Raw genomic sequence first — 14,458 nt, 5'->3', positions numbered from 1 at the left:
TATGTATAATTATCTATATATATATATATATATATACCCAGCCAACATTGATATGTGGGCCCCATATGGGTTATACCCGGCAGCATGGGTTCCATGTGGGCATGGGCTGAAAATGGGCAATTTATGTGGGTCCCATGTGTGTTTCACAATGTGGGTCCCATATAGGTTTGAACATATGGGATCTTTATGGGATCTATGTGGGCAAAATTATTTCACACTTAAAATACATACTTATACCTTTAATTTTTGGGTTAATAGTCACTTTTAACAAAGAATATAGATTTTATGGATCTGATCAATATACCCAGCTAACACAGTTACGCCGTGACGACGTAACTGGACCGACCATATACGCCGCAGCGACGTACCAAATAACGTTCCAGCGACGTAACTTTGTGATTCCCATATTCGTCGTGGCGACGTTATTTGTTACGCCGCTGAACGCGTGCTGAGAACGCCCTAACAACCAAACCGGCACGCCGTGAGGACGCCACTCTACCGTACCATATTGGTCGCAGCGACGCATCAAATAACGCACCAGCGACGTAACTTTGTGATTCCCATATTCGTCGTGGCGACGTTATAGTGGTACATCGCTGAACGTGCTGAGAACGTCCTAACGACCAAACCGCACGTTGTGAGGACGTGACAGTACCGGATCATATTGGTCGCAGCAACGTACCAAGTATGTCCTAAGGACTAAAATACCACGTTAATTTTTAATTTTAATATTTACACCTCGCCTTTAGTCTGGGTCCTGAGAATGTGTTCCGACTATTACCTTGAAATAACCTTGAAAACTCATCTTTGGTGCAAAAAAGAAAACTTATAAAATCTAACAGTAATTTAATTATAGGGGATTTATAGTAAATACATTCATTACATACATGCAGTGCAAACCAATTCAAAAACATTAAATTCTAATAGAAAATAGACAAAAACACAATGCATTCATTCATGAATCAACATTTATTCAGTGTTACTTTCTACAAATACTAAACCAAAACATTACACCTGTTCTTTAACCATGCAAAGTGTTACCAATCAACTGAAAAAGTTTGTGTCTCATTAAGGTTGGGCATAGTTAAATAATGCTGTTATCAGTGAAAATTATCAATAATTATCAGTACTCTTATTGATACAACTCCCTTAATTTGGTGCAAAAAAATAAAGACATGATAAAAAAGATATGAAACAATTCAGTAGATACTTCATTAATATCTGGTGCTGATGTGCTTTAATACTGCTTCACTATCAGAAGATAAACCTAAACAATGTTACAATTACCAAAGAACCATAGTTCTTGGGCTTCTCAGAAGATAAAATAAATAAAGAAAATAACATTCATAAAGAGTAAAGATATGTAAAATGAACAATATAAAGATTTCTAGCATCACTCCTGTATAATTTGGCCCACCCACAAAACATAAACAGTTTTTGTTTAGGAAAATGAGCGTGTTGACTTTCTCTGGAGAATGTGTGATCTCTGATTACTGACTGTGGAGAAGACTCTTTCAGACAGTGCTGAGGAGGCAGAGTTAGGTGCTGGATGGCTGTGAGAGACGAGGAAGAGTGTCGTTCTTACCCCAGCAGCAGAAGACAGGCTCTTCTGAGGGAAGGACAGGAGGAGACTCTTCACTCTTCATCTTGTCATGGAGGGTTGATGCAGTGTTTTGCTGTAGAACAAGGCTCCTCCTCAGCACTTGGTCTTCCTCAGCAAAGAGTTCCTTTAGGGCAGAGTCAGAGACTCCAGATTCCTTGCAAACTGGAATCTTTTAATAAAATTTACCATATTATTGTAGTCAGGTTTATTGTTTTTATTATAACACATGACAAAGGTATGAGAAAATTATGTTAAAGGTGTTCTTCCTCCTCTTCGCCGTCCTGAGCCTGCATCGTCAATATCCTTCTCCGGCAGCTGAAAGGGAGGATATCATCATGTTAATGTTGCTAATGTATGAACACAACCAGTCAAAAATCTGCAATCTTTTTCTTTTTTTAATGTTTTCAAAAGAAATCTCTTCTGCTATATTAATTTGACCAAATTTACAGTACAAAACATATATTTTTTTTTAATTTAAAATAACAGTTTTCATACCCTTTTTCTAATACACTTTAAAATGTATTTCATTCCTGTGAGGCAAAGCTGAATTTTTCAGTAGCCTTTACTCCAGTCTTCAGTGTCACATGATCATTCTCATATACTGATTTGCTGCTTAAGAAACATTTCTGATTATTATCAATCAGTGCATTTACATGCACCTAATCACATTTTGCCTCTCTGACCAGTGTGCATGTGCTCGTGGACGCACGTGAATGACGTGACACGCACCTGCAGGGGTGCGTTCCCAAAAGCATCGATAGCTAACTATGGTCGTTAGTTCCACTGAACTCTATTGGTAAGTATGGAACTTGTGACCATAGTTGCTTTTGGGAAACGCACCTCAGATTAGAAATGATGGGGAAGAAAGCTTTGCATTTCTGGAGAGCCGAATCACTAAACTCTGTCAGCACCAGTCTCTGCTCCTTACCCTCATCCAGTGCAGGCAAACCCAGCTGAAGTGACACTGCCATCACTTTGCTATGGTGGCGAAAATGTATGGAATACAAACATACAAACATGTTTTGCATTAGACAAATTAAAACAGCGGCTAGTAACACACCTATTTGTGCTGAGCAGTGGGGTTATGTTATGTGAATAATGGCGGTAAAAAATAACCACAACTCAAATAATACGAATAATGGAAATTGCATATAAACGGGAGTGAAGAGCTTTGCTCTTGACATGTAAACATCATAATGTGATTAAGTCCTTACTCTGATTATTGGAAATAAATCACATTATTTGTGCACATGTAAACGTAGTCTAGAAACAGTTGTGCTCCTTAATATTTGTGTAAATCGTGATATTTTTCTTCATGATTATTTTATAATATAAGTAAGCCGAATATAAGACGATGTTTTTTTCTTGGAAATACATCTGAAAAAACGCGGTCGTCTTATATTCGGGGTCTAGACTTTGACATGTCAGTAATACACCCACAACAATAGGTGGCACCAAAAACGCATAAAACGAGTGTGCCATGAAATGTGTAATGTAATGTGTGTTGTAAAGATCATGAGTGAAAACAAAAGAAAAGAAACGCTTACAGCGGCACGAGTCGTGACTGTCATGTTAGTCTGATGGGAACAAACTTCCTCTGTAAGTGATTTAAAAACATAACACAGTACCCAGATTTGAAGATTACAATAATATTTCACTTCTACTGATAATAAAATTTTGGTAGGCTACTCTGAGATGGATAGACTAAATGTTATATAATTCAGATGGGCTACCTGTTATTTCAATGGTGTATCAAAAAGTGTATATTTTTCAATGTCATTGTTGGTACATTTTACCAGTATTTACCATACTTTCAAAACAAAAATTAAAATAGGAAAAATATGCAATTTGAAAATAATTTAAGAAAAAATGTGTTTTACTGAGAGAAAAACAAAAAACAAAAACAAGATTTGGTTTTCAAAAAGCCTTTTTCCAAAAGGTACATCTGGAAAAAGGGGGGTCGTCTTATATTCGGGACAATACGGTAATAAGTATTTTCTATCACTTTAATTCAATTTTATGCATCCTTGCTATTAATGTCTTCCCAAAGAAAAAAAAGAAAAAATCTTAGTCACTCCAACCTTTTGAACCGTCGTAGACCAGTGTTTCCCAACCAGTGTGCCGTGACAGGTCAGGTGTGCCATGGAAGATTATCAAAAGCTTCCTTCTCTATTATATTTCGTTATTATTATTTTAAATCAGTGCAGTTGGTCATTGTTATCATTAACAACAAGAGAAACTGAGTGCCCATATAGCTACAATAAACTTTATAACCTGCAAACTGATGAAAACGCTAAGCTATTAATTTACTGTCTCAGATGCGGCCGGTCTAATGATGGAGAAAACACAGATCTGTCAATCGCTCGTCAAAAACCTTGTTAACTCCATTTGAGTATGATTGTCAGAAATTAAGTGCAAGTGTCTGATCATAGATAAAGCCAAAATACCAACTCTGATGACGCAATGTTTAATTATTGAGAAAAAAACAACCTTTTCCCTTGGTTTTTATTTTTATTTTATAATACTTAGTGGTGTGCAGCGGATTTTTACAGGTCAAAACTGTGCAGTGGCAGAAATAAGGTTGGGAAACACTGGTGTAGACAAAAATATTGGGCAGCACAACTGTTTTCAACATTGAAAATAATCATAAATGTTTCTTGATTTCTGAAGGATCATGTGACACTGAAGACTGGAGTAATGATGCTAGAAATCCAGCTTTGATCACAGAAATAAATTATATTTTAGAATATATTTCAATCTTTTGACCAGCTGTGTACATTGCTACATTTAAATGAAAACACAACTTGTAATAAACAATGCACACATTCTCAAAGAACTTACATTGTGATGATTACTTCCTTCCTCGCTGCGGTCTTCTTATTTTTCATCTTTCCCTTGAATCTACACAAAATAAACAAATAAAAATAAACAAATAATTTTATAGACAATTTGGATAAGTCACCCGAGACTTTTTTTGATGGTGGCCACAAACTGTGAATCTTCCTTTTGAAATCTTAAGTGGTTCTCCAGCTTCTCAAGGAAAGGCAGATTCTGGGGCCATTTTCACAGAGAATTGTATCTTACTTCTAGGTGTCCCAGCTAGAGGAGATTTAGCTTAAAACCTATTAACAAAACTCTTAAGGGTCTACAGTAACTAAAAAGAGGGTTGAGTCATTGCATTGACTTTTTTCTTTGTTAAGTTTCCACGCTGAGCATGCATTGAAGCTCTTAATATTGAACTCTCAAAGTGAACCAGATAGACAAATGTAACTTTAAAATGTACATAATTTCTTAAATGAGACCATGCCCCCAGATCCCCCAGACAGAACAAGCAAAGTGATGTGGTTGTGTAAGGTTTAGGAATAGGGGAGAGTCTTTACATTGGTCAAATTTAGGCCAACTCCAATATTTTTTAAACATTTAAAAATGACTAGGAGCTCGGGAGGTGCTCATAAAGGCAGTGGTTTACAATTGTGGTCCTGGGGACCCATAGCACTGCACACTTTGTATGACTCTCTTGTTAAACACACTTGATTCAGATAATCAGCTCCTTAGGAAAGAGCTCCATGAACTAAACTAAGCTTGTGTCAGTAAAGAGAGATGTATAAAATGTGCAGTGCTGTGTGTCCCCAGGTTCAGAATTGAAAACCACTATCATAAGGTACTCTGCTCAGTTAGTAATTTTTCTCATAACAAGACCATATGAACATCAACGATTTAAGCAAAATTCCACCTGACTGGGGAAAAACAAAATCTCTCAAAGGCTCTGGAATTAGACTATTAATTGATATCTATCTAGCTATGAGTAACTGAATTGTGAAATCCAACTAGAGATGCATCCATCCGATACTCAGGATCGGTATCGTCTCTGATACTGGCATTTTTTGCCAGATCGGGTATCGGTCAGAGGAGACCAATCCAAATCCGTTATTGTGCGTGTACTATTCCGTGTTATTTTTAAGCCCCACTAAAGGCACAAAACATTATAAAGCACCATAAAGTTTTGTGCGCTATATTCCAAGTGTTCTGAAGCTGTTCCATAGTTCAGTGTGAGGTACAGATGAATATTTAAATCACTAAATTCAAGTTCATGTAAACTCTTCTCTGCGCTATGGCTGTCTGTCATCCTCCATTCAGCATTCAAACCGCGTGTCACGCTCGGTTACTACAGTCAAAACAATGAAACTCTCTTTAAGAGCGCACATAAACTGAGATTTAAAACTGTTAAAAGAAAAGGCTCAAACTATCACGCAGATTTAATACACTACACACCAATATCTCTTTCCTTTGTGCTTTGAACATTTCTCTGCGTGAACGCTGCGCTGTGACTCCGTGTTGCTTCAAGCGCATCATTCTGCGCACGGGTTGTACATTTGTGCCGCTACACACGACATATGAAAGCAAATAGACATATGATTATAACGATATATTTTCTGTATGTGTTTTGTATACAGCTCGTGGTATTTTTATAACAATGAAGGATGTTGATGACATACAACTGCCTATTATAATCAAAATCAACTATAGATCACAATCGGAAGTTATTAGAAGCACTCGATGATGGTTTTAAGTGACTTATAAACAAACACATTAATAATTACATACATTTTCAAGTGTAGCTTGATTCTAATTGTACCTCTAATTATATTATAGGATATTCTTGTAAGTATTAAAGATATTTGTGTTTCTGGTGTAGAACCAAACTTTACTTATCAAAATTTAATGCTGTATATTGAGCAGCAGACGATGTTAAATCCATATACGAGATACACATCTGAGGAAAAATACATTGTTGGTCGGCGCCACCTAGCGTGCATGCGTGAATTAGCACAAGGTGAACAATCGTTTCGCACTCGGTGTGAAAGCACCGTCGTCGGCGATTCACATTGCGCTCAGTGTGGAACGGCCTTTATTTCACTAAAATGTTTCACTAAAATGTTTAGATTTTATCAAATTATTGTGCACCCATGATTTTTCTAGAGTATCTTTTGCTGCTGAATTATCCAATAATCTAGTTTATAATAGTATTTTTGTCATAGATTATGATTACCGTATTGACCGAATATAAGACAATGTTTTTTCTTGTAAATACATCTGAAAAAATGCGGTCGCCTTATATTCAGGGTCTAGACTTTGACATGTCAATAATACACCCACAACAATAGGTGGTGCCAAAACGCATAAAACGAGTGTGCCATGAAATGTGTAATGTAATGTGTGATGTAAAGATCGCGAGTGAAAACAAAAGAAAAGAAAAGCTTACAGCGGCATGAGTCGTGACTGTCATGTTAGCCTGATGGGACCAAACTTGCTCTAAGTGATTTTTAAACATGACAGTACCCAGATTTGAAGACTACAATAATATTTCACTTCTACTGTTAATACAATTTTGGTAGGCTACTATGAGATGGATAGACTAAATGTTATATAATTCAGATGGGCTACCTGTTATTTTTATGGTATAACAAAAGTGTATATTTTTAAATGTCATTGTTGGTAGGGCTGCACAATTTGGAGAAAAAAATCTAATTGTGATTTTTCTGATCAAAATTGCGATTTGCGATTTAAAATGCGATTTATTACTATTTCATAAAAAGAGCTACAGGTTTGTTGTGGTGGTTTTAACAGCACCAAAGAAAGACCAAGCATAACCACAAACTATGCTACACTGTGCTACTGTTTATTTAAAACCTCTTAAACATTGTGTCCATTTTTTTTTTAAAAGTTGTCAGGATGCAAACATCTGTCATGACATTAAGAACTACAGTATCTTAATTAAAGTTAAATTAACAATCATATATAAAATTTTAAACTTTTAAGAACCCAAACACACTGTACTTTCGCAGGTTTTACGCCCGTTTCACACATGCTCTGTTTGCAGTGCGTATTTTTTATCCCTAAATCCAACCCTGTGGATTACCTGTCTCTCCTCCAGAGCCTTTAGTCGTGTGGGTCCAGGAAGGGTGCTTATATGTCTGGATACCGCTGCACAAATCTTTCAGCCACGAGAAATACAGTTCCAGCATGTCTTCAAATCCAGGACAACAGAATGGTCAGGATGATCTGAAACATATAACCTACTGAAATCAATTTAAATGTATTTTGCCTTGCCTGAGTGATGCTGAAACAACCAGGTTTAGTTTTTCACCCAGGATTCGCTGCTTCCTATTGAACAGTCTTCATGATGAATGATCTCTTGATCCTGGATCCTTGCATCTTATTGCACCTTGCACCTGGATCTTGAAACCCATCTCTACTCGTAATAGTTGTCTTGTTGCTGCTGCCCAGATTGTCTCTCCACCTGATGATTAAAAAAAAAAAAACTTAGTTTTACAGCAATGAATAAAACATTTATAATACTATGTTGTAACAAATGAGCATCTTTTCTAATAAGCAACTCACTGAATCATTGACTCGACTGGTGGCAGTCAGGACCTAAAAAAAGTGAACCATTTGTTTATTAAAGATTTGTTGAAACTAAAGTATCAGATCTATTTGAGAATGAAACTAGCATAAAAAGCATGCATGTAAAAAAAACACCATTAACACCATTAACGAGCAGATGACACAATTTACAGGCCTGTCACTTGAGGGGGAAAGGTGTAATTATTAATCCCACACACTGAACATGATTTCGGCAGCCTCGGTCTAATTAAACTTTATACAGCAGTTTATATTCAAGTTTACAGTATGGCTAGCATGAGCATCATCGACTAGCGCGAAAGGCAGGCAGTCAAACAAACTAATTAACTTTACTACGGTTAAAGTTTAAAGTATTTGAAAGTGAATACTGTATAGTTTATCGTGTTAAATTTCAAATAACTAAAAGAAAGGTATAACATTTTATCTCAAGGTTTCAACAGTTAACGTTACCTCAGACCACCTCATGAGACTGCTCCTGAGCTAATTAACCAAACAGGGCATTTATTTATTAAATTAAATTGGAAAACCTACAAAAATACAAAACACTACTCATCTTTGGTGACATCTAACGTTATAAATCAGTAAAAACGATGAATACAAGTAGATTTATTAGCGCTTACCTTTTCCTCCGTGTCCGTCTGCTGGAAGTTGACCGTTAATGACGGGCACGCGCACTCGCGCAGCAGTACAGACAGTGACGCGCCGCGCGCTGCTGGTTTAAATGTTAATTTGTCCCGAGCCCTCTTTCAATAAACCTCATTCTCAGTCATTCACAAACATGTAATTAACAATGATCACCATTTGCTAAGCAAGCTATTTGGTTTTTGTTTTGTCCTTAATTTGATGACACATACGTACCTACAAATATAATAATTCATGCCATCTTTTAAAATTTTCCAAAATATAGGCTATCCAAATGGTATCTTAACATAATAATACATGTAGTGCAATAATATGAAAAGTTATCATGAGACCAGCTGACCACGTCGCTACAACGTTCTTCACGGACTAACAAGCGACGTCTTTTGAGGATGTGCCCACGACGTTTCTGGAACGTTAGCCAAGATTCTAAAAAATGGAACTTTACCACGACGTCCTCACAACGTCGCCATAAAGTAATGTCGCGCTGACCAAAGGACGACGAAGTGGCGACGTCGTCACAACGTTCTGTGTTTGCTGGGTAACTACTTTTAAATGAAAATGCATTATTTTCTATTGTGATGTTTCATTTTGTTTGAATTATCAATATTACAATGTTAGCCTGCTTATGCATTTATCAAAATGTATTTGTTTTCTTTTACTGTAGCCTACACATTTTAGCAGGGACGATCACAAATTCCAGAATTTAAATGGGTCTCACATACACGCTCAACATTCGTCTCTGACAACACCTTCCGCTTGAGAAAGTAGTCCTGATGAATTCAGCGTTTCGTTTAGAATTTATCCACATAATTTAATATCATAATATCATAGATCTTTGTTGAAAATAAGCGGACATTTAAAATGTAAAAGATTTAAAATGTTAAAAGTAGAGGAATTCCCGCCGCGGCGCAAGGATACAGTTTCCTCCAAGCGCAGTGGAGCGGCGGCGCCGACGAAGCGGGAATCACCTCAGTCGTTTCAGCAAATCAAGGATGTGGATGCGGAGCGAAAATATGCAGGTACATGCAGATTTTCTAAGCATGTCTTTGTTAATATGTGTTTAAGCATCGGAAACTTTGTTTTTACAGTTTATATAACCCCTAAACTATCTGTTTTTGGGGTGTAGCCGCCATTTTTTCCCCTGAGGGAAAAATACATTTCCAGCCGATATAGCACTAATTTTGAATGACATAATTCTGAATTTGCTTTCTGACATAAATTAAGTTCTGAAATATGGGCTTTCAGGCTGTGTACCACCAAATTTATTATGGCTGTCGACGATTAAAGTTAAAAATGAGTGATGTTGATTGCGGCATTACATAATCTGCTTATGTTGCTAAGCCTTAAAACCAATCACACATGTTCATGTTGAGTTTATGAATGTAGTGGCCAATCAGCGTTTAGATTAGTCATCGTGCCGAAGTTTTGAATTTCGCGCTCTGAATTCTGCATTTTCATCATAAACATCAATGCACCATGCAAGAGATTCATTTTACAGTGTGCACTGCTTCAATGATTATAACGAGAGGTTTTACAAAGGTGCATAAAACCTAACATAAAAATTATTTGTGGTATTAATTAATGTGACATTGTGAAATTTTATAATAAATGCTGTTGATTGAGGTTAACTTTTTTTGAATCTTGAATATTTTTAACTGGTTTCCCATAATCATTAATCATGAAACATCTGTAAATGTCTTAATATATAAATATATAAAACACCCAAACCAGTAAAAATAAATAAATAAAATAAAAACAACCATATAGGAAGTATGTGATGTTAATAAATATTAGCCTACTCAGTACTTAAATTTGAAATTGCACTGCAACAAGGACACTAAAATAAAGTGTAACCCAAATATGCAGCTGGACATTTATATCTAAACTTATGCTTTTACAGGTGGACTGAGGAAGAATACTACGATTAAAGATGTGAAGGAGGCAGAAAAGGCTCCAAGTGGTGTACTGGGACCAGAGACGAGTGGAAAGAGATTAGAGAACAGCACGAGAAAGACCGTCTCCAGGACTGTTATCAGTTTGTGTTGTTTTCTTGTTTGTTTCTAAATTTTGTAGTTTTTCAGACAGAATATGTGACCCTGGACCACAAAACCAGTCTTAAGTCGCTGGGGTATATTTGTAGCAATAGCCAAAAATACATTGTATGGGTCAAAATTATCCATTTTTATTTTATGCCAAAAATCATTAGGATATTAAGTAAAGATCATGTTCCATGAAGATATTTTTAAATTTCCTACCGTAAATATATCAAAACTTAATTTTTGATTAGTAATATGCATTGCTAAGAACTTCATTTGGACAACTTTAAAAGTGATTTTCTCAATATTTAGATGTATTTTTTTTGCTCCCTCAGATTCCAGATTTTCAAATAGTTGTATCTCAGCCAAATATTGTCCGATCTTAACAAACCATACATCAATGGAAAACTTATTTACTTAGCTTTCAGGAGATGTATAAATCTAAATTTCGAACAATTTACCCTTATATGGTTTTATGGTCCAGGGTCACATACATTTTATTATTATACTGTAAGTTCAGCCAAACCTGATATTGCCAAGTGCAATGTGTTCCTGGGTCAACATCTTTGTTGACCCTGGAACAACATTGTGATTAACCAATCAGATTTCAAGAACCAGTTTATAATTTTTGTGAAGTTTAGGATTACAATCAGTGTTTGGTGCTTGTACATCCTCTGATTTTAGGGATTACTCATGGGTAAGGTTAGGTTTAGGTGTAGGAATATGGTTAAGATTATATTTTTGGATTAAAATGTTGTTCCAGGGTCAACAAAATATGTTGACCCAGGAACACGTTGCACTTGGCAATATCAGGTTGTGCGTAAGTTCAGGTGAGTTTGTTGTTTTTGTGTTTCTTCATTGTGTCAAATTTAGAAGAGCACTGATGTTTCTTAAAGGGATAGTTCACCCAAATGTGAATATTCTGTCATCATTTACTCTCCCTCATTTACTTGTTCCAAACCCATAAGACTTTCATTCATCTCTGGAACACAAATGAAGATATTTTTAGAGATTTCTTGTCCTCCATTAAAAGTCTAATCCCAAAACTGACACTTTTAAATGTTCTTAAAAAGATCATACAAAAAAATCAATTTGAATTGAGCTGTTTAATCTAAGTCTTCTGAAGAGACAGTTACTTTAAATGAACAGATATAATTATGCTTTTGTGCACATATAAACACTGATCAGCAGACAATGACGTTTTAATAGACGGAAAGTCAAGCCTACTTGCTTGAAGCGTGAGAACCAATGAAGTTTGTTCTCATGCTAGTACCGTTGAACTTCTTTATATATTCACTGATCAATGTTTATATGTAAATAAAAGCTGAATATAAATCTGTTTACTATGTAATGTGATCGTGTCTCTTCAGAAGACTTGTATTAAACCCTTCGATTCATATGGATTTATTTTACAATCTCTTTATGAATGTTTTGAAGCATCAGAGTTTTGGGGAAGTAAACTTTCAATGGAGCAACAGAAATCGCTCAGATAAAAAAAATAAAGAGATCTTCATTTATTACTCTGAGCTAAACACTTGTATGTATAAATACGTAGTATATTAAAGATTTGAAAACCATTTTAAAATCATCTGAATAATTTTGTCTTCTTCAATTACAAGTTGCCTATATTTAAGTAGGTCACAACTACCTGTAAGTCACACTTTTTGATGCATTGGTATAAGACAATCAATACTGGCAGCATACAGACAAGTTGTCCGCTGGGCCTGTGGTGCTCTGAGCAGCCCTCACCTGCATGTGTCGAGTCAGACATTAGAAGACAGTTTACAGAGGAAGGAGGACTTTATAAAGGTTTTGAATGGCCCCATTTTGTTGACCATCAATAAAAAATAATCACAATCACAAATTGTCTTACTGTATAAAAACTTGTTTATGAAGTTTACATTAGATATATATCAAGCAGCTCTGCATTTATGGTTAATTCAATTCAGTTTTATTTATGCAGCACTAAATCATAACAAATGTTATTTCATAGCACTGTTAATACCCAACTCAAAACACAACATTGCAACTGTTAATTAACATACATATATATATATGTGTGTGTGTGTGTGTGCACCAAACATATACTACCGAAAGAAAAATATACCATCAAACCCATTTCAGTCTGGGTATCACACTAATGTGTTGTTGAAGTGTGTTAAATGGTGAATGCTGTGCTAGACACACGCCAGCAGCCTGATGTTGTTGATCCTCTGGAGGGATCTGTAGAGCAGCAGGTGTAGTGAAGACAGACGGTGCTGCTTCTCGTGGAGCCTGTGGTGACCTGCAGTATTCAGCAAACACAAGCTTAGATCACATTCACTGATGACCATGCTTCTCCACTTGGCCTCCATCACATCTGCGAAGCTGCAGTCCAGTAGAGGTGTTAATAACAGCTGGCCTCCATCACATCTGCATCTCCGTCAGGAGTGAAGCTGCGGTCCAGCAGAGGTGTTAATAACAGCTGGCCTCCATCACATCTGCATCTCCGTCAGGAGTGAAGCTGCGGTCCAGCAGAGGTGTTAATAACAGCTGGCCTCCATCACATCTGCATCTCCGTCAGGAGCGAAGCTGCAGTCCAGCAGAGGTGTTAATAACAGCTGGCCTCCATCACATCTGCATCTCCGTCAGGAGCGAAGCTGCAGTCCAGTAGAGGTGTTAATAACAGCTGGCCTCCAGCACATCTGCATCTCCGTCAGGAGTGAAGCTGCAGTCCAGTAGAGGTGTTAATAACAGCTGGCCTCCATCACATCTGCATCTCCGTCAGGAGTGAAGCTGCAGTCCAGTAGAGGTGTTAATAACAGCTGGCCTCCATCACATCTGCATCTCCGTCAGGAGTGAAGCTGCAGTCCAGTAGAGGTGTTAATAACAGCTGGCCTCCATCACATCTGCATCTCCGTCAGGAGTGAAGCTGCAGTCCAGTAGAGGTGTTAATAACAGCTGGCCTCCATCACATCTGCATCTCCGTCCAGGAGTGAAGCTGCAGTCCAGTAGAGGTGTTAATAACAGCTGGCCTCCATCACATCTGCATCTCCGTCAGGAGTGAAGCTGCAGTCCAGTAGAGGTGTTAATAACAGCTGGCCTCCATCACATCTGCATCTCCGTCAGGAGTGAAGCTGCAGTCCAGTAGAGGTGTTAATAACAGCTGGCCTCCATCACATCTGCATCTCCGTCAGGAGTGAAGCTGCAGTCCAGTAGAGGTGTTAATAACAGCTGGCCTCCATCACATCTGCATCTCCGTCCAGGAGTGAAGCTGCAGTCCAGTAGAGGTGTTAATAACAGCTGGCCTCCATCACATCTGCATCTCCGTCAGGAGTGAAGCTGCAGTCCAGTAGAGGTGTTAATAACAGCTGGCCTCCATCACATCTGCATCTCCGTCAGGAGTGAAGCTGCAGTCCAGTAGAGGTGTTAATAACAGCTGGCCTCCATCACATCTGCATCTCCGTCAGGAGTGAAGCTGCAGTCCAGTAGAGGTGTTAATAACAGCTGGCCTCCATCACATCTGCATCTCCGTCAGGAGTGAAGCTGCAGTCCAGTAGAGGTGTTAACAGCTGGCCTCCATCACATCTGCATCTCCGTCAGGAGTGAAGCTGCAGTCCAGTAGAGGTGTTAATAACAGCTGGCCTCCATCACATCTGCATCTCCGTCAGGAGTGAAGCTGCAGTCCAGTAGAGGTGTTAATAACAGCTGGCCTCCATCACATCTGCATCTCCGCCAGGAGTGAAGCTGCAGTCCAGTAGAGGTGTTCATAACA

At 37.6% G+C, this 14,458-nt stretch overlaps 1 long non-coding RNA gene across 2 annotated transcripts; it reads right to left on the bottom strand.

Annotated features, from left to right (window-relative positions):
• Positions 1-654: 654 nt before the first annotated feature.
• On the bottom strand, positions 655-8,726 carry LOC131535887 (uncharacterized). Of its 2 annotated transcripts, none has more exons than XR_009269766.1 (4): positions 8,647-8,726; positions 8,006-8,038; positions 7,524-7,904; positions 655-1,918 (listed from the first exon to the last, which is right to left on the bottom strand). It is a non-coding gene; the product is annotated as an uncharacterized LOC131535887 (long non-coding RNA). The 2 variants fall into 2 exon arrangements; XR_009269767.1 differs by lacking the exon at positions 655-1,918 and adding an exon at positions 4,465-4,504.
• Positions 8,727-14,458: the final 5,732 nt, after the last annotated feature.

Source organism: Onychostoma macrolepis, chromosome 03 (assembly GCF_012432095.1).
Source record: "Onychostoma macrolepis isolate SWU-2019 chromosome 03, ASM1243209v1, whole genome shotgun sequence".
NCBI lineage: Eukaryota > Metazoa > Chordata > Actinopteri > Cypriniformes > Cyprinidae > Onychostoma > Onychostoma macrolepis.
Note: the sequence above shows the minus strand (reverse complement) of the source record. Positions and strands in the feature narration are given on the sequence as shown.